Source organism: Bidens hawaiensis, unplaced genomic scaffold, assembly GCF_021521415.1.
Source record: "Bidens hawaiensis isolate Kalapana, Puna unplaced genomic scaffold, B.hawaiensis_p1.1 tig00001685_1, whole genome shotgun sequence".
NCBI lineage: Eukaryota > Viridiplantae > Streptophyta > Magnoliopsida > Asterales > Asteraceae > Bidens > Bidens hawaiensis.
Window position 1 is genome coordinate 328,495 of NW_027491095.1, and position 19,824 is coordinate 348,318.

Below are 19,824 nucleotides of genomic sequence, written 5' to 3' on the forward strand. Positions count from 1 at the left end.
TGTTTAAGGATAAGGTATGTGGTCCATAAATTATACATGCGATAGATGACGTCACAAGATCAAAAACAAACTTTTTTTTAATGAATAGGGCCGCAATTTTATTATAAGTTTTAGGCGTTCAAAGACTGAGACGCCTTGCGAAAAAGAGAAGTTAATTACGACTTTATTTATTTAGGCATATGTTTGTCTAAAAGAGAGAGATCATAGGAATATATATCCTTCAAATATCATCAATGCATGTTAGAACACTGTATATGTGTATGAGTGTAAACTTGGTAGTTAAATATGTTTTAATTTGAAGAAATTATAGAATGGGCAATCTTCATTTGTACATATGTGTAATAATTTGTAGGTTCGTTGGTAAGCCGGTGTTCTTTGAGCATAAAAACAAACTCACATACTAGTCTCTAAAACTATGAGTATGGGCCATGGATACCCATTATGGATCATGTCAACACAAAGTTCAAAACACACTAGGTTGAATTTACATGCTAATGTTACTATGTTAGCATGTTATTTAAGAGTACAAAACATAACTAAATTTGAACCTACCTTTTTACAAAAAAAATTTGTTCTTACAAACCTGTTTAACCTACAGAGTTATGTATAAACCTTTAATAATTTGTGAAATAAAACAGAACAAAAAAAAAGCATTAATTTGGCAAACTCCAAAATCTTTCATATTTCAATATTATGAACAGAAACTACCTACACAAACCTATGTTTATACAACATAAACCATGCCAACTTCCAACAGAGATGCTGGAGGGACCTTCAAAACAACATCCGGGCCCCGACAATTCCTCCTCAAGAAATTATACCCGAAGTTAATCGCTAACAGTTTAAAAACCGACGACCCTTGTTTCGCTTTCACATGTGAATGTCCGAGTATGAAAGCAGTCCCACTTTGTTGAGCTGCCATCAAGTCTTCATGTTCTTGTCTCATTTGAGCCTCGGTCGGGTCTTCCGGGTCTTCAATGGCGAACCGAACCCGTCTCTCTTTGGGTGCACTCATTTCGATGATGTCACCTATGCTTTCAACGCTTTGGAACCCGCACGACACGCTTTCTTGTTGCATGTTTTCATCCACCTCAAAAACCAGGCTTCTAGAGAACTCCATGTTTCCTACCACCGCTAGTCGGTGTTCGCCCGATGACCTCTCGGAAGCAGATGGATGATCCTCGTTACCTGCATGGGTGGAAATGTCAATTTGCGGGTTGTGTAACGAGTCCGAAAGGTTCTGGTTGAAATGGGTCGTTTATAGTATGAGTCGAAACCAGGCCGGGCTAAGGTTGGATTGTCCTGAAAACAGGTCGACCCATTTGACTTATACGATTTGTTGGACCCGTTTAGATAAAAAAATTGAATAACCCGTACAACTCAAAATGTAAATTTGCGGGTTGGGTAATTGGTCAAAATAGCTTCGTGTTGAAATGGGTCATTAATAGTATACTAGTCAAAAACAGCCCAGGCTCGGTTGACTTGACAAATGACAATGACACAGGTCAAAGCGTTTGACCTATATGATTTTTTTGACCCGTTTACCTAAAAAAATGAATTTGAGTAGTTTTAAGATATACATAACAATTACCTCGATCAATACTCGTTTGTAGCGGCACCAATCATAGTGAATAAAATCCGCAAGCCTCTTAACAAGATCCGACTCGAACGAATCAACATCCTGGTGAACATCTCGATACCCGTACCGCACAATGCACCTATAAGCACGAAGAGACACGGGGCCCACACGACCAAGTAGGTACCTTTCATCCGGAGGGACAAACGGGACAGGCACGGATTTCACGCATACAAACACCAAGATACGGTGAAAAGCCGGGAGGTTTGTAACAAACCGCGAAAAGTTTGCAGGAATTCCTGATGTTAAGTCAGTAAACACGAGCCCGATCCCGGGGACCCTACAAATGCCCAAAGTGGGACCCAAGGCTAGAAGCCATTCTAAAGAGACCTTATTGTGAAGGTCATATTCATATTTCTTGATGGTTGCATAGTGCCAAACGAACATGACGGTTACTAGGAAGAGTGATAGTAATATCGGAAGCCACGCGCCTTCGCGGAACTTGACTAACGAAGCCGAGAAGTAGAGTAGTTCGATTGACCCGAAGAAAAGTAAGAAAACGAGAGCGATAATTGGCGGTTTATGCCAACAAAGAATTATTACTAAAGATGTGAGGCAGGTTGTCACCAACATTACCGCCATTACCGCCAATCCTGCAATGAAAATGAACACCAAATATTAGTAGAATTCAAATTATGATTTGTTAAATAATATAAAAAAACGACAGATGTTCGGATCAGTTTAGGTTTTACATGTAACTAAAACTGAAGAAACCAAACCAAATGTATGGATTTTTGTATTTTATTAATTTATAAAAATTTAACAAAATAGTGTACCACAAGTATTTTAGCCCAAATGTAAATAATCAATTAATCAATAAATTATAAAAAAAATATTGAACCTAAATTACCGAAAAATTCGAAACTGAACGGTTTTCAAAAACCGAATTATTAGTTTTTGGTTCTGTTTAAACTCAAAACCGACCCATGAAGACTCCTAGTTTGTAGGACCTACCAGATGCATTTCCCATGTGTTTAATGTCACGGAAACCTATAGTGACAGCAATGCATAGGATCATGAGTATCCAATTGATCTCGGGTATGTAGATTTGACCATGAATCTTGTCAGAGGTATGCACAACTTTGACTCTCGGAAAACAACCGAGTGACAAACTTTGGTTGATAATTGAGAATGTTCCGCTTATAATTGCTTGGCTTCCTACAACTGAAGCAAGGATGGCTATTGCAAGCATGGGCCACCTCAAACTTTCTGAAACAACACGGGCTTGGGTCAAACCGCTGTTTATTCACATTTTGACCGTGTAAAAAGTCAAACATGTACCTGGTACCGAGACATAATAGCTTATTTGATCAGCTTGGTGGTTTTTTGATAAGTAAGCTGCTTGACCCATATAAGCAAGTATGAGTGCCGGATAAACCAGAAATGTGAATGCAATCTGTAAGGGCAAATTGGGAATTTCAGGATATTGGTAAATATCATACAGCAAGTAACAAAAATACCGTTTACCTGGATTGCAGCGTAAGAGAAGTGACCAAGATCTGCGAACATTGCTTCCGAGCCTGCAAGTGCAGTTGACCAATCAAACTACATTGACTTTTCAGGTCAAACTTAGTCCCAAACTAATGTCTATCTTGACTCTAAAAAAGTCAAAATGATAAACATTAACTTTCTCCAAGTTTAGTACTTGTATTTGGAAAAATAATTTCTTGAATTTCAAGAACTTTTTCAATCTTGAAGTTGCAGGTGAGCGCATTTGACTAAAAAATTCACTAAAGACAGTAAATTTGACACCAAAGACTTAAAAAGACTTAAACTTTTTACCTGTTATGCACAGTAAAATTCCTCCCAATGACATCCAACCTTGTTTTTTGGTCTTCTTGAAGAACTTTAACATGTAATATGGCGAAAGAGCTTGATAAACATGTGGATTCCAATGGATTATATTGTATAACCCAAGAGCACTTATGCATATCAGCCATACTAACACGATTGGAGCAAAAAAGAAACCTACCCGATGTGTGCCATAGTGTTGTAGAGCAAATAGGCACACTAATATAAAGCAAGTAATGGGGATCACCGCATCTGCAAGTTGGAATTATGTTACAATAGATCACCATAAAAATAATTCAGTCATGCAAAATAATATGCTTTTTTTGAAAAGCGAAAATCTATATCCTTTCGGACAGTTCCAAAAAGAATTCATTCAAATGATGAATTGCAAAAAAGGGTGTTTGGACGTGCGCTTTAAAACTAGTTATCATGGCCTAAAAGTCACATAAATTGACACATAGTGGAAACAGAAAGATAAATAGAGAAATATTCTCAAAAGACATTTGATTAGAACCGAATGCTTTTAATAGAAAATTCTACATATGACTGGTTTGCCAATTTCTGAAATTTTAAATTGACTCATAATTACTAAACTAAGACTATAAATAAAGACGTAAATTAAGTTAATTCGAGATTCACTTGTTCGGGCTAAATAAGAAACAATTGAGAATTTGCAAAATTTGGGATAACTCTTGCTTGACGATGAAATTTGGGTCTGACAGTTGGGCCAAATTACTCCTGGCCCAAGTTATACCCGTTTGATGTTTTGGGCCAACTGGTCCGAGTAAGAGTCAGTCAACTCTTGTATCAGCACCTCATCACAAATTCTATTTTACCATTTAATGATCACACAAACGCATACACGACATCATTCCAATAGTTCCAAATGATGCCAAATGTAAAAGAGGGGTCTTTAAAACTCACATTGATGATGATTATTAGGCATTGATAACTCAAGGCCAGATACTGCAGAGAAAACTACAAACAGAAAACAAAAAGAAACACATTATGCTAACTATCATAAACTAAAAATGCGCTTCGAAAATAAAATTCAATGTTAACGATATTATTACCAGATATGACGGGAGTTAGGAGCCCGTCACCAATAACCATACAAGTGCCGAGAAGAACCAAGATTAATAAAGCCGTGTGCAAAAACTTATACTTTTCAAGCAACATTTTCACTTTAGAATTATACTTCCGATCGGGAGATTGCTCCAACTTATACGTAGATAATGATTCATCAGCAATCTGTCTATTTGGTAACAGGCTTACTTTAGCATGCCGACATATTGAGGAATAAAGCGCAAAAGTACCACCTAAACATCAACTAAACAGTTAACATAACTCTTAAACTTTAGTTAATTGGAATTCATAAACTCATAAATAAAGTAACATCTAGTGGTTTGTGGTTACCTTCACCATTATCATCAGCTCTGAGAACGATGAAGACGTATTTGAAAAGCGGGACGAGCGTTAAAGTCCAGAAAACGAACGAAAGTACACCGAAAATCTCTTCATTTGCTTCCGAGTGATGAATATCTTCAGCAAATGTGCTTCGGTAAACATAAAGTGGAGATGTGCTGAGGTCACCATAGACTACACCAAGACTTTGATAAGCTAACAGCAATGTTGTCCTCCAAGAATTCTTCTAAATGCATTTAACAAACAAATCTTAATAAACATTTAACAAAAGTTAACCAAAAACGAAGAAAAACAAAAACTTTATCGCTTAAACCTTCGAATTCTGCCAACATTTTCCATTTTCCATATCCATGCTTCAAGATTTTTCCTTTGGATTCACTGTGGCTGAATCAAATGAAATAAAGATTGAAACTTATATTGATACCAACAAAATCCTGATTTCAAACAAGAAAAATCAAGTGTAATTATGAAAACAGCTCATATTTCTAATCAAGATTTGCTTTTTAAGGATCAAGAAAGTGAGACCCATTTGTAAATAGACCCCCTAGTGGTGTCCCATACCTTTGCTTCAAGAATTTGATGTACACATTACAATTCCCACTCATTGAAAAGTGAAATAGGCACCATGATGATGCTGAATAAGTGATAAGTTTGAAGGCAAAAAGATAAAGTCTTCAACTTTTTTTTCATTTTACCCAAAAAAGAAAAATCTTTATCTTGTGAAATAGAATAGAACCCATACCTCACTCATAAGTCATGCTGAATGTGCTCAACTTTTACAAACATGAAACACCCTTTATGCAAAAAAAAAAAAAAAAAAGATCAAATAATTGGATGGGTAATGATTAGATGTAACTAATTTCACTTTTTTAACTAGTTATTCAATAGTAATTAATTTGTACACCATAGCATGTAAAGACAAATATGTATAAAGAGTGATCACAATCACATGACTCAACGACAATCATATTATGATAATATCAGATCAATCACAGAAAAAATGAGCCCACAAGATTCAAGGCTGTTTTCAGGACCACTCCACTTATGCTAAAAAAAAAAAATCATAATTCTTGATGTATACCAAACTTGCACCAACCTAACTATTCACACAATATAGATTTACCAAAAACATGCTAAATGAACTCTACATTATTGCATATAGTTAAGTAACTATTACCTTAAATTGATAGCTTTTGTTAGGACTACCGAATCAAGATTGAATAAAGCAACCATTTTTGCATAAAAAGAAAGAAAAATAAGTTATGATTTATGATGGAGTTAGGGGGATGGGAAGCATGGCCACGTGACAAGAACATGGACCCTCTCTTTTAAATCATGACTTAATGTTCACCAAAAATATCTCCTTTATTTTCTCTTCTATAACTTTTGGTGTTCATGGCTTCAACGTTTAAGGTTTGATATTTTTTTTGTTTTCAAGAAACCCAAAATGTATGAAAATTTGATTTTTAACTTTTAAAGCAATATAATGAATGATATATGAATGAAATTGAGTAGAAGTCAGTGTTGTGAAAATCACGATTAGACGCTGATTAATCGCGATAAATCGAATGAATACCGATTTGATTCTATCTAATTTGCCTCTGAAATCGGTACCAGTCAAATTTCGACCAAAATTGGTCAAAATCTTTAAAATATTTGAAAAATTATACTTTTTAAAAGAATTATTTATAAAACTTTGTATGTATTATTTTTAACGGCTTTAGTGAAACTAGTTGCATGGACTCCGAAAGGCTTATCACACGCATGTATAAAGTTTTGTATAAAACTATATATAATATTAAAAATTTACATATAAATTAATCCCGATGAATCCATGTTAGTCAACCTCGTCATCAGAATTAACGACTAGCGAGTTTTACAACACTTATAAAATTATAACAAACCCATAAAAAGCACCAATCTTTATCAAAAATTATGATTAAACCAACTTCAAGAAAACCGAAAAACTGAAAAAGATTAAAACTTGAACAACTTACAGTGTACACAAGTACCTGAACTTCAAAACCCAGAAAAGATTAAGCATTATTCGCCATTAAAGACCCTCAAAGTTCATCTTTTAGATCTTTAAATAAATAAAGAAAATGGTGGTGTATGACTGTACCAGCATAAAGATATAGACAATTGGGTTAATACTGGAGGTGGGAATTTAGGTAAATTTAATTATATAATCAGTAATGGGGTGGGAAGGTTTTGAATGGTTGAAATGTAACATAAGTTTCAAGATTTCAATGGGTTTGGTTATGGATTAATAATAATAATAATAATAATAATAATAATCAGATGGGAATGAGAATATAATAGTGTCGGAAACAGGTGATCGAATTTCTAGTTAGTGTCTGTCGTCTTTATGCAGATAGGTTGATGTAGACGATGGTATATTAATATATTAATATATAATATTATAATAATGTGGTAATAAAGAATGAATATTTAATCAAAGGTCCAAAAGTGTGTGTAGGGCGGTGAGGCTTAATAAGTTTCAAATCAGGATTCTGTCACCTTTATAATGGATTATGTTGGTTAATTAAAGCTTAAAGTTTGATTAATAAATAATGGAAAAAGGTCGTGTGTTTTTATATGGAAAGAATTTATTATTATTATTAATTGTTTAAAGAAAAAGGCTAGGGTTAAACGTATCCCCATTACCCCATTTTTACTAAATATATTCCCCCCTGAACTTATTATATAAATTACAATTAGCTCTTAACATTATTAATATACATAATAGTCCATACAACATTACTTTCATTTGATGACCTCCACTACATATATCAAATTAAAAACTATCAAGTATTACTATCAATTTATTTTTTAATATTAATATTTTTAATATTAATATAAAAATATATATATAATATTTTTTTTTTAATTTTAATAGCATATATATTTATAATATCCTTATTTTACCACTTTATCTTTTACAAAATAAACCCAAAACCCAAATCCCGAAACCCTAAACCCTAAAACCTAAACCCGAAACCAAACCCTAAACCCTAAACCCTAAACCCAAAACCCAAAACCCGAAACCCGAAACTGAACCCTAAACCCGAAACCAAACTCTAAACCCTAAACCCGAAACCGAACCCTAAACCCTAAAACCGAAACCCGAAACCGAACCCTAAACCCTAAACCCTAAAACCAAAACCCGAAACCGAACCCTAAACCCTAAACCCAAACCCAAAACCGAAACCCAAAACCCTAAACTCGAAATCATAAAAAGAAAACGCAACTTGTAAAAAAGTAATATTAAATCCTTACTTTTGTGCTAATTTGGTAATTATATGATTTCAAGGTTAATATGAAAGTTGGTTTTTCCAAGGGGGGGGTATGACAAGCAACCAGGAGGTACATTTAGCCTAACCCAAAGACTAGGGGAACCAATTTGTTTGATGATTTATATGAAATCAAGATAGATTTAATTTAAATATATTTTAATTTAACCAATTGACCAGTACTTAATGTCGTTTCTTGTTTTTTAGTTATTCATGTTGTATTTGATTAATATAATTTAATTGATTACCTATATTCAATATTGATTATTACAAGAATATTAAAAATATTGGTTCTTCAATAATCACTACTACAAAAATGGAAATTTACAGCGTTTCTTAAATAACGTATACAGCGGTTTAAAAAAAACCGCTGTTTTTTAGTTCACAAATAATAATAATAATATATTTAATACGGTAAAACCGCTGTAAAGGTATAAGAAATTTAAAAAATTAATTTGGAACCGCTGTAAATGATAATAACCGTTGTATATATATAAAAAATTCAAAAAAATAATTTTGAAACCGCTGTAAATATAGAGTTACGAGAATTTGAAAATTGTAACGTTATATATGCCCAGCTCATACTCTTTTTCATGTTCATTCTCTTCTTCATCCACTCTTCTTCCATTTTCAAGCTTTCATCATATTCATGGAGGTAAGAAACTTGAGCTTTTTTTATGAATATTAATATTATACTTACTCGCTAACTAATCTTATAGCCCTTTAGAGTATATACCCGTCCAAAATTTATCTAATAGAGATAAATTTTGGATTGTCCCTTTTCGGGACTGCTTTTTGAATATTATATCTCGTTTAGGATGTGTATATATTTTAACGGGTTGACATTTAAGAAAAATCTGGTGATTAATTCCTTTTACTCTTTCGAGCTTGCGGTTTATACGCATGCTTGGGGAGTTAAGGGGAAATGCTGCTGGTTTTTTCTTAAATGTCAACTTGTTAAAATGTATGCATGCGAGATATAATTTTCAAAAAGTGGGTTAGGATTCGCAGCCTTAGAAAACCGATTTACATCATATTCATATATTTATTTGTTTTTTTCAGACGGATCGTAAAGACTTGATGTACGGTCGTTTATCTACTGGTAAAACATATATAAATGGCGTTAAAGGTTTTCTGAAGGCTGCAAAATATAATCAAGTGAAAGTTGGAGATAAAATGATCTGGTGTCCTTGTAGGAGTTATGAAAACAACAAAAGATATGATGATATAAATGAAATAGAGTACCATTTGATATCTCGTGGTTTTAAACCTAGATATACTTGTTGGTCAATGCATGGTGAGTCACTTACTGATCGTGGCACGTCGTCAAATAAGGACAGTGATGATAAACACAATTTAATAGATAATGACGATGGTGATTTAAATGACGTCAATGACAATTTAAATGACATGTATAACGATTTAGGGACTAATATTGGTGACAGTGAACAAGAAAAATTAAAACGTCTATTTGAAGATTCAGAAAAACCGTTATACACTGGTTGTTTGAAATTTTCGAAACTTAGTGTTGTTTTGAAATTGTTTAACGCAAAGACTAAGTACGGGTGGAGTGATGTAAGTTTCACATATCTATTAGAGGTTGTGCATGAAATGCTTCCGGAAGATAACGAGTTGCCAGTTTCGTTATACAAAGCAAAGAAACTTATGTGCCCAATGGGATTAAAAGTGAAAAGAATACATGCATGTCCAAATGATTGCATGTTGTACAGAAAGAAGTTCAAAAATGATCATAAATGTTTTAAGTGTGGCGCTTCGAGGTATAAGTGTAAAACTAAAACCGTTGATGTTGACGAAGATGTGAAGAATGGACAACCAGCTAAATTGTTGTGGTATTTGCCAATCATACCAAGACTAAAACGATTATTTTCAAATGAGAAAAAAGAAGCAAAGTTATTGCGTTGGCATTCAGATGATCATATAAATGATGGAAAATTAAGACATGTTGCGGATTCACCTCAATGGAAAAATATTGATAATATGTATCCAGAATTTGGCAACGAGGTTAGAAACATACGATTTGGACTTAGCTCAGACGGAATTAACCCTTTCGGAGCCATGAGTAGCATTCATAGTACATGGCCGGTTCTTTTATGCATCTACAATCTTCCACCATGGTTATGCATGAAACGAAAATACATTATTTGTTTATTTGTAGATTTTAAATGTTGAATCACCCAACAAATCAACAAGTGGCTCGAGAAACGGCCCGAGTAATAGTGCACCGAGAAGCGGTGATGAACCCTATGTACCATTTCTGCTCCAAGACGATCAGCTTGAAAATCACGAGCATTCATATAACTTAAATATGGATAATGATGTTGTCAATTCATTGGTAATTACTCACTTTACTTTAGTAATATGTGTGTGTTTATAATATAAAAAATTTCTTGTTAATGTAGTGGGCTGATCTAGAAGATAATCAAGTTGGACGACTTCAAAAGGAGCTTAGCATTGAACAACCAATAATGAACAAACGCATTGATAAGGATGAAGAACAACCGGACAAAAAAGAGATTAATGTTGAACAACCAAAGGTGGAGAAAACCACTAATAAGGATGAAGATGAACGCAACAAAACGATAGATAAGGCTTTGAAGGTAATAAGTAATCGAGCTAGAAGGATTAAAGATTTGGTTGATGAATTGCATAACCGCTTTACACGTGAATCTCGTGCGTTCTATTTTTCTACACCCGATGGTATATTTCCCAACATCTTATTTGATTGCTTTGAGTATGAGCTGCTTATACAAGTCTTTGCCAAAGGTTGGCTTGATACCGCACTCGTTAATTGGTTTACAATGTAAGTTTGTTAGTTTTTGTATTTTGTACAATATACCCGCATATATATATATATATATATATATATATATATATAATTTTATTAACTGTATCATGTTTTTTCTTCTTAATTAAGCTATTTTTATGAGGAATCCGTTCGTAAAGAAAGACCATTGGGTATCTTTAGTGTATCAACGATAGCCGAAGTTGCATGCCGACTTACACCCGAAGAGGTTAAAAGTCACATTCTTGACATATCAAGTTATCATGGTGATAAAGAATATATTCTTGCACCATATTTGGCAAGGTAACACATATTTTGTTTTTCATAGCCTATTTCAATAAATTTTTATATTTATTTCATTTTTACATATTATTTAATTATTATATAATTTGTGTTTTGCAGCGGTCACTGGATTCTATTTATTATCTCCCCCAAAAAGAAAGAAGGATTTATTTTAGATTCTTTAAAAGGTATAAAAAATAAAAATAATTATCTTCTTTCGAAAATATTTGAAGACGCTTTCGGGGAAGGAGCATTAACGTGGAAAATGGTTAACGTAAGTTTTATAATTTGCTAGTTCATTAGTATTTGTTAATATTTTTCTAATTTTTTTATATAAATTTGTTGTAGCGCAAACAACAAAAGAGCTATTGGGAATGCGGTTACATAGTTATAAAACATATGTTTGAATTTGTCCACAATCATCAAAATCAATCTCCCGACCTTGTAAGTAGTTTCCGTAAGCTTATATGTTTGAACATGGGGTGTCAAAAAAGCCCGAACCCGATTAACCCGACCCGAATCCAAAATAGCTAATTAACCCGAATAACCCGAATTGTTAGGGTCGGGTTGTATGGATGTCGGGTTAGATGTTGTTGGAAAAAAAAGCTTTTAAGATGTTCATTTTGGATATTACTAAAAAAATGTGCGGGTTGTTCGGTTTCGAGCTTACATGTGAATGAATAAAAAATGTTCGTTTTGGATATTTTTATTTTTGGGGTTGTCGGGTATGGGTTAGTTCGGGTCGGTGTTCGGTTTTCGTTTGGGTTAGTTTGTGTTGGGTTGTTCGGTTTGCTTTTGCGTTAGTTTGGGTCGGGTTCTTATATTTATGGTTGTGGTTTTCTCTTGCTATTCTAACTTGTATTTATCTTTTTTAGATTTGGCACGACTCGACATTGGCTACATTGGCGGATCTCGACGATATGATTATGAGATTAATTCCAAAACTTTTTGATAGAATGTTTGTAAGGGCACAATGATTCTCAATTGATAATCTTGGATTATGTATTTTGGTATCCTTTATGAAACTAGATAATTTGGGATGTAAGTGTTATTTTTAATGTTGCTTGATAATCTAGTGTGAAATTAGCTGCATATTAATGATTTTGTTGATGGATAAATTATGCTGCATATGGGATGGATAGCTGTAAATATAATATGGGATAGCTGTAAATATAATATACAAAACCGCTGTATATAATTATGACCGCTGTATAAATAACCGCTGTTTATGAACCCAAAACCCGCTGTATATATAACCGTTGTTTATGAAAACCGCTGTATATTATGACCGCTGTTTAACAAAACTTTAAACCGCTGTTTAACAAACCTGCTGTTTATGGAGTCTTTGTAAGCATAAACAACGAGCATATCAACAGCGGTTCTAAACCGCTTTTAACCTACCCAAAAACCGCTGTTAAACAGCATTTTTTGTAGTAGTTTAATTCGATTATTATAGTTTAATTAATGGTTATTTTGAGTTATTCTATTTTTTTAAGAAAATCTTAACTCTTAAGGACTTCATAGGTCGGCTAAGCGAGCGTACTTTGTGTTAGTATTTGAGTTTTATTAGGATAAAAGCATTGAAGGGTATAATCATTTTCATCCAACTTAACATTTTCATTTCAAAAGGGGATAGCGGCGCAGCTTGTTGCTCGCTTACCCATTATCCAGATGTAGTTCGGTTTATGTTATATATAAAAGGATTAATGATAAAAAAAAATTTCAAACACATGAAAATGTATATATCTCATTTATTCAAAATCATGAAAATATAGTAATAGTATGATACAGTATAATAAAATAATAAGTTTAGAGTAAACGCCAAACTTGTACCGATTAGGGTAGGTAATGCTCGGTACCAAGGGATGGCGGTGTTCTCTTTGGTACCAAATCATCATATCACCTTATCTTACTCATCCTAATTCTACCTCATGCACACTTAAAAGTAACTTACTAATAAGATTTAAAGAATATGTCATTAAAATAACACTATAATTCTTATAATTATAAAACAATATGATCATCAAGACTCAGTTTATATACCTCCAATTCGACTCATTATATGTTAACCGATAATGACATGAATCAATGCAATATGAACTAGCAGAAATTTTCATCCACATATTAAAAAGAAAAAAGAAAAACAATAATCCGCGTATTCTGATTAGAAAATTAGCCAACATTTGATGATAATTACAAGTTTGTTGACCATAGTAACCTTAAACTTGAGAGTCTATTTTTAAGGAATAAGCAGCATATTCCACTAATGCCGGAAAGCACAAGTATATGGTCAAAAGCATATATGTGGTTTGGCTTTTAACATCCATCTGGATTCCCTCGGCAGCATAATGCTTACAAACATATGACTCCATAATCCAGATAGGCTTCTAATACCAAAAGAAACTATAATTTGTCTTATTATATTATGGTTTTTTTTAGTTTATTGTTATGTGTGCTATGTTAAAGGTTAACCTAGTAGGGAATTGCAACCATTTGGTATCGTACTCTTAAATAAACATTTGATTTTAGATGAACCCATGAAAACATAAACATTTGATTTTAACCTAGTAGGGAAATAGGGAATAAACATAAACATTTGATTTTAGTACACTAGGTTGTTTTAATAGTAGATTTCAACCACTTGCTATCAAACTGGCAACCAATAAATATGACGATTAATCAAGTGTGACAGCTACTAAACCGCAAGAATTTGTGACAACTTGTGATATGCTTATTGAACAAAATTGAAAAAAAAAAAAGAAGATTAAAATTCAAGTTAAAGTTTATTGTCTTTTTTCATGTTGCTTACACACTCCTACCCACATGAACTTAGTAATTAAGTTATGTGTCCTTCATAAGGTCATTATTAACCTTAGCTGTTTTATTTCATATGTATGATGTCAATGTAACTTTCCCTTCGAAAAGGAAACTTGGTCAAACTACCTAATATCCAAATCCGTAAACAATCTGACCTTTCTAGCGAACCTTATAAACGATAAATCTACAAAACAAAAACTGTCAGTCTTGCCACATGGTGGGGGTTTCTCATGTGACCATCATCCGGCATGAGAAACAATACTAATTAGCACTTCCGTAAAAATAATTAAGTACGAGAGTATGAGTGCTAGCAAGAATGAGAGCATACCTGAGTTGTTCTTCATCTTTGTTAATTATATTGGTGAGATTAAGGTTCGTCATCACTTGCATCAATGGTCCCCACCTGGTGAACGTCCTAATGAAATGTGATTATAAGTTTATAACATCTTGTTCACCTATAATTGAAGGAAAATATTTCTTCTGTCTTCTTGTAGTCCTCACATGCCACGTCATTTCACCCCGTTAGTTTTTTATGGTACGGGCTTTATTATTCATTCCATTTCACTGTTGTTATAAATGAGTTTCTAGTTTATTAAGAAATTTATTGGGAGTTGTTAATATCTAAAGTTATATCTGAAAATGCATATTGATTGTCACCAATGAGATGTTTTTTGCTTTGGTTTGGTATGATCCGATGTTGCTATGGCATTGGCCACGTAACCATAAATATCATTTATTGTACAATGTGAGACGTGTACAAGACGGATGCAGTCAAACCTATCTGTGCCTCTCGTTTGATGAGATGTGGATAATTCATAGTTTCATACCGATCAAAATACATGGCCAAACTCAAAATTAATTGATTTGATTTGTTCATTTCTATCTACTATTTTAGCTATCAATTTCTATCTTAACCTAAGATTTCAGCACGTATAAGATTGATTCCAATCAATGGATCGAATTGTTTGGTGTCAAATGATTATTTTTAACTATAACTACACAAATAAGTATATGCTTATAAATTAATAATTGGCTTCACGATCTTTTTTATGAGAATTCAATGACTCAAGAAATGTCCAAAAAAATTTTTAGGTAAACAAGGTATACAATATCTAAAATTGGCGTGAAATAAAATATCTTGACAATTGACACTTTGTAACTTATCTCACGTAAAGAGACAGGGTGACTCGTGAGACAACGAAAACAAATTAGGGTTTTATGCCCATACCTAATTAATATATTATAATGGGTAAAGTTAACTCAAAATAATGTATTGGTGTGATGGTAGGTTATGAGTTCAAAACTTGCAATAACCAAATATTTTTTTCTTTAACAATTGTCATGAAAACCAGCCCTGTAAAGAGGGATGGTTTACCCGGGCTGTCCGAGTAGTTCGAGTACACCAGGTACACCCCCCCGCTTACTTATGATTATTTGGTTGATTTAAAATGACACTATTCTATTGGTTAATTTTTAAATGAATATTTTAAATGACCACGATTAGGTTTAATGGATGGATAAACAACCCGTCACCCTTATAAAGTTATAACTTTAAACTACATGTTTGCTAGTAACTTAGTATATTTTCATTATATTAAATAAAAGGATTTAATTACAATAGAGAGATGGATAAGCGAGCAACAATCGGAAAGTATTTTCATTAACTTAGTATATTCAGTTGTGTTTTACTACAACTCTCCACTCTAGGTCTCTAGTGCCCAAAATTTAATAAATCATATCATAAATCATAAATATGGAATGAATAAATAAAACAGAAAGTATGAGAGTGCAGGGACCTATGTTGTGCTGGCTAGTGAGTTCGAGTGACACCATTCTCTTCAATTCAACGTGGTACCACCGATTGCACATTTGTTTTTTCTTTATCCATATATATCTTGATATCCGTTAATTGTTTATTCATAACTTTACACTTGAAATTCAAAATTCAAAATAGTATTTTATTAACTTACGGAAAGAACTATTGGATAATATGGCATTTATCAAACTCAATATGTATTGATTAATAAATGATATATAAGCCAATGATTATTTCATGGTGTTACCCCGGCTGCTAAGCGTTCAATAACTTCCTTTATACTGATTTACTACGTAACAAAAATCGTATTTTACGGATTACCTGTAAAGAAACTCGTTGAGAAAACCACCCTGACCACCTCACCAAAGTGACGAAGAAGACAAATTACATGTAAAATGTTAACTAATGCATTAGAATTATATATTTAAGTTCCACATTTAACATTATAAATATTACATTTAAGTTCACAAAATAGTTATTAGAATAACACAAACTGAAAACTATTGATTTTGTAGATTTATTTAGAAGTTTGAAAATCTTAAGTGATATTTGTTCAAATAATTTGGATTTATGACATTTAACTTAACAAATTTAGAAAATTCAAGTTTAGAAAGGCTAAAAGTATTAAACCAATAAAAATAATCGAAACAATAATAAATTGATTTATTAGAGTAAGTGAAATTGAAATCCGAAGAATGAATAAATATTTAAATCAAATCAAATACATTGAAACTAGCGGGGCTTGCTCCAATGGCCAGGAACATGATGGATGACCCGGATGTCCCGGGTTCGAGTCCTGATTTCGACCGGATTTTCCCAGAGCAAAATAACATGTTGTGCCTTTGGGCGGGGTGAACCAACTGGGTTTTACCGGAAAGACCAAGCCAAACTCGGATGCCAGCGTGGATCCCGATTATGTCAACATAGTGTGGCCTGAGTGGGGTGGCGGGGCTCCTCCTCCTGTTGGACCAAGGAGTGTGATATATTTTAACTGCAAAAGTCCCTTTTAAAAAAATCAAATACATTGAAAATTTTTCTTTCCTGCATCTGGGCTAGTTACTTAACTGGGCCGACCCAGTAAGGCCGTAGGCTGATCACTGATGACCACATTTGGGCCTGATAAAAAAATTGTTATAAACATATTCTTTTGATCACTCATGAAATGAAATACATTGTAAATGATAATAGAAGGTGATTAATATAAACAAAGAATTATCACAAACACTCGTTACGTACATATTATCAGTAAGATATGATAGAAAATAGTAACAGAGATTGTTTTTCTAATGATACGACTCAAAGTCGACACGGTTCTCATAATTAGCTGGGCCCCACGGTAAAGGACGGAAAACAACTCGTTCGAGTGGGTACCAGCGAACCCTCCAACACGTAAATTCCTTGAGTATAAAATAGGTAAGTCATGTATGAAAAATCATGTATGACATAATCTCAATCTAAAGAGCAATTTCAGTTAAAACCTTAAATATATACACATACCGATCCTTACAACGCAGGGTGACAGCAACTCTCTCTTTATGATAATGCTAACTATTGTTGGTTTTTCAGGCTACCATCCATCACTATTATCTCATCTCCAAGTAGCATTGGGGAACAATCCAATTTCTCTAGATGTGACATTCCTTGAAGGTTCAAATATAGAATTTTTATATTGCGGATATATGGAATGCTGATAACTTATTTAAGACAACGTAATTAATTAACAAGCGAAACAAAACACTATAAACAAAACTTAACTTTGTGACATATATTTTGTAACATTGTTAGGGATATTCACGGTTCTGTTCGTTTGATTTTGATAAATCCATATCCAAACTTTTAAGTATTGTTTGAAATTATGCGAATTGGATAAATTTATAACCCAACGCTTAACTACAACTTCAAAAATCTGCAAACCCAACTGATTGTGATGGTTTAGTCAAACTGGTTACGTTTTGACTGTTTGAACCGTATTCTAAATAGTGACTTTGCAATCTTTTATTTTCTTTTTTAAATAATAATGAAGATGATGCATATACATGGGTCGAGGTTCGAGATACTGTACACTAATGTCTTAACGTACGATAGGTACGCGAGACGATTAAAGGCAAAAAATACTAAAAACGCTCAGCCAAAAAACTAAAACGCTCAAAAACGGGTTTCATGAAAAAAGGTAAAAAATTGATCGGTTAACGATCCAAATCTGTTTTTGGGTATGTATTGATGATTCCGAGATGTTGAGATGTGATTTTATGGATCAATTTTATGAATATAGGTATTCTTGTACGTTAAAGATTATTGTATTGCCTCTTTTCTCTGCATAACTACATATTCAAAAACCGTTAGCTAAAACGATAAATGTCAAATTAATAAAAACCGGAACTTATAAATCTTAAGCCAGTTAAACCGGCTGATTTGCTTTGGGCGTATGGTTCATTTGTTTTCAACACTTTATAATTTACGAAGACCAACACTTTATAATTTAAGAAGACCACTACTTTGTTGTGCGTGAGAAAAAAAAATTCGATAACTGTATATCTATCTATAAAATTTGTTTAAACGTTTGATTTTGGTTAATTAAATACATCATAATTCATAAAATATGTTTCTTTGTTAATTAAATACGCATTACAAAAAAGATTACATATTGAGAAATTTACATACTTTTATAGATTGGTTATCGACTATCGTTAGTCGGAAAGTATAAAAAGTATTTTCTTTTAACAACGCTTTTGTTCAAATCTGCATGTGATAAGGTTTCAACTATCTCAGTTATTTGACGTTTTATGTCAGACTAAAAAACACCCCGTAAGTGCAAACCCAGCAACTGGGCAAACCCCATAAAATCTGCAAATATTTATATTTTTATATATAACTTTTTTCTCGAGCAAAATTTTAAGTTTTTGTAATTATGTTTACATGTGAATTATCTGTTCCGATAACTCCATAAGGCTATGTGTAGTGGAGGGGCTACAATTAGGGGCGAATTGTGACATGTGGCGCCCAGTCAGCAAGGAGTGAAAATTTGTTTTTGGGGTGTAATGGTGTAGGGGCTACAAGTTGGGCCCACAGTTTCTTTTTTTTATCATTTTCTTTTTATATCTAAACTAAACAAATAAAAACCAATTTATGTAAATAATTAGATAAAAATGCATTAAAATTACAAAGAAATACAAAAAGCTTAAAAAACTTAACTAATAATGCATTAAAATTAAAAAAAATTACATAACTAAAAATATTAAAAAACATAACTAAATAAAATACTAATATCCATAATATTCGCGCATTTTTTCCATTCGTTGTCGTTGCAATAATGCGGTCTCTTCGTGTAACCCGGCATCTTTGAGGGACTTGTATTCTTCACTCATTTCCCGCAATTCCAACATTTGGGCAATCTTTTCGTGTTGTTTGTCGGTTTCTCTCATGGCATCGTTGAGTTTCTCGACACACTTTTTGTGTTTTTTGATGATTTCTTTCATGGTAGCGGCAAGTTCCACGAGTGTCGGTTGGTTCGGGTTGTTTGTAGGATTCATTTTGTTAGATTTTTTGAAGAATGTTTATGTTTATGTAGATGTGAAATGAAGAAGAAGGATATGAAATGGAGAAAAAGGTATATGTTTATATAGATATATAATATATTGTTTTAATTATTTTTTTTTATTTTGTACCGTTTGACAACGGTCAAAATAATAAAATATTATTATTTTCTCAAAGTTTAGCGATAAAAAGAATCCGCCACCGCCCCAAATCGCCCGGGGGGGGAGTGTTCTAGCCCTTTGTCTCCCTTTCTTGCCCCCATCTCCCGCCCACTACACCCAGCCTAAGTATTATTTTATTTTTATGAGATGAAAGCTGACGTTACATTTTCTCTCATGCATCACTTGCAGTCACACGGGTAGCATATTAGCAATGATTTTAGTTGACATATAGTTATGGGCCTGGGTCATATATAGTTTGGGCTTAT

The 19,824-nt window shown here is 33.1% G+C and overlaps 1 pseudogene across 1 annotated transcript; it reads right to left on the bottom strand.

Moving 5' to 3' along the window:
• Positions 1-637: 637 nt before the first annotated feature.
• On the bottom strand, positions 638-7,360 carry LOC143592573 (potassium transporter 2-like; annotated as a pseudogene). Its single transcript, XR_013145946.1, has 12 exons — positions 6,850-7,360; positions 5,595-5,646; positions 5,166-5,236; positions 4,844-5,078; positions 4,501-4,746; positions 4,352-4,405; positions 3,419-3,679; positions 3,104-3,156; positions 2,918-3,032; positions 2,591-2,845; positions 1,592-2,229; positions 638-1,188 (listed from the first exon to the last, which is right to left on the bottom strand). The product of XR_013145946.1 is annotated as a potassium transporter 2-like (transcript).
• Positions 7,361-19,824: the final 12,464 nt, after the last annotated feature.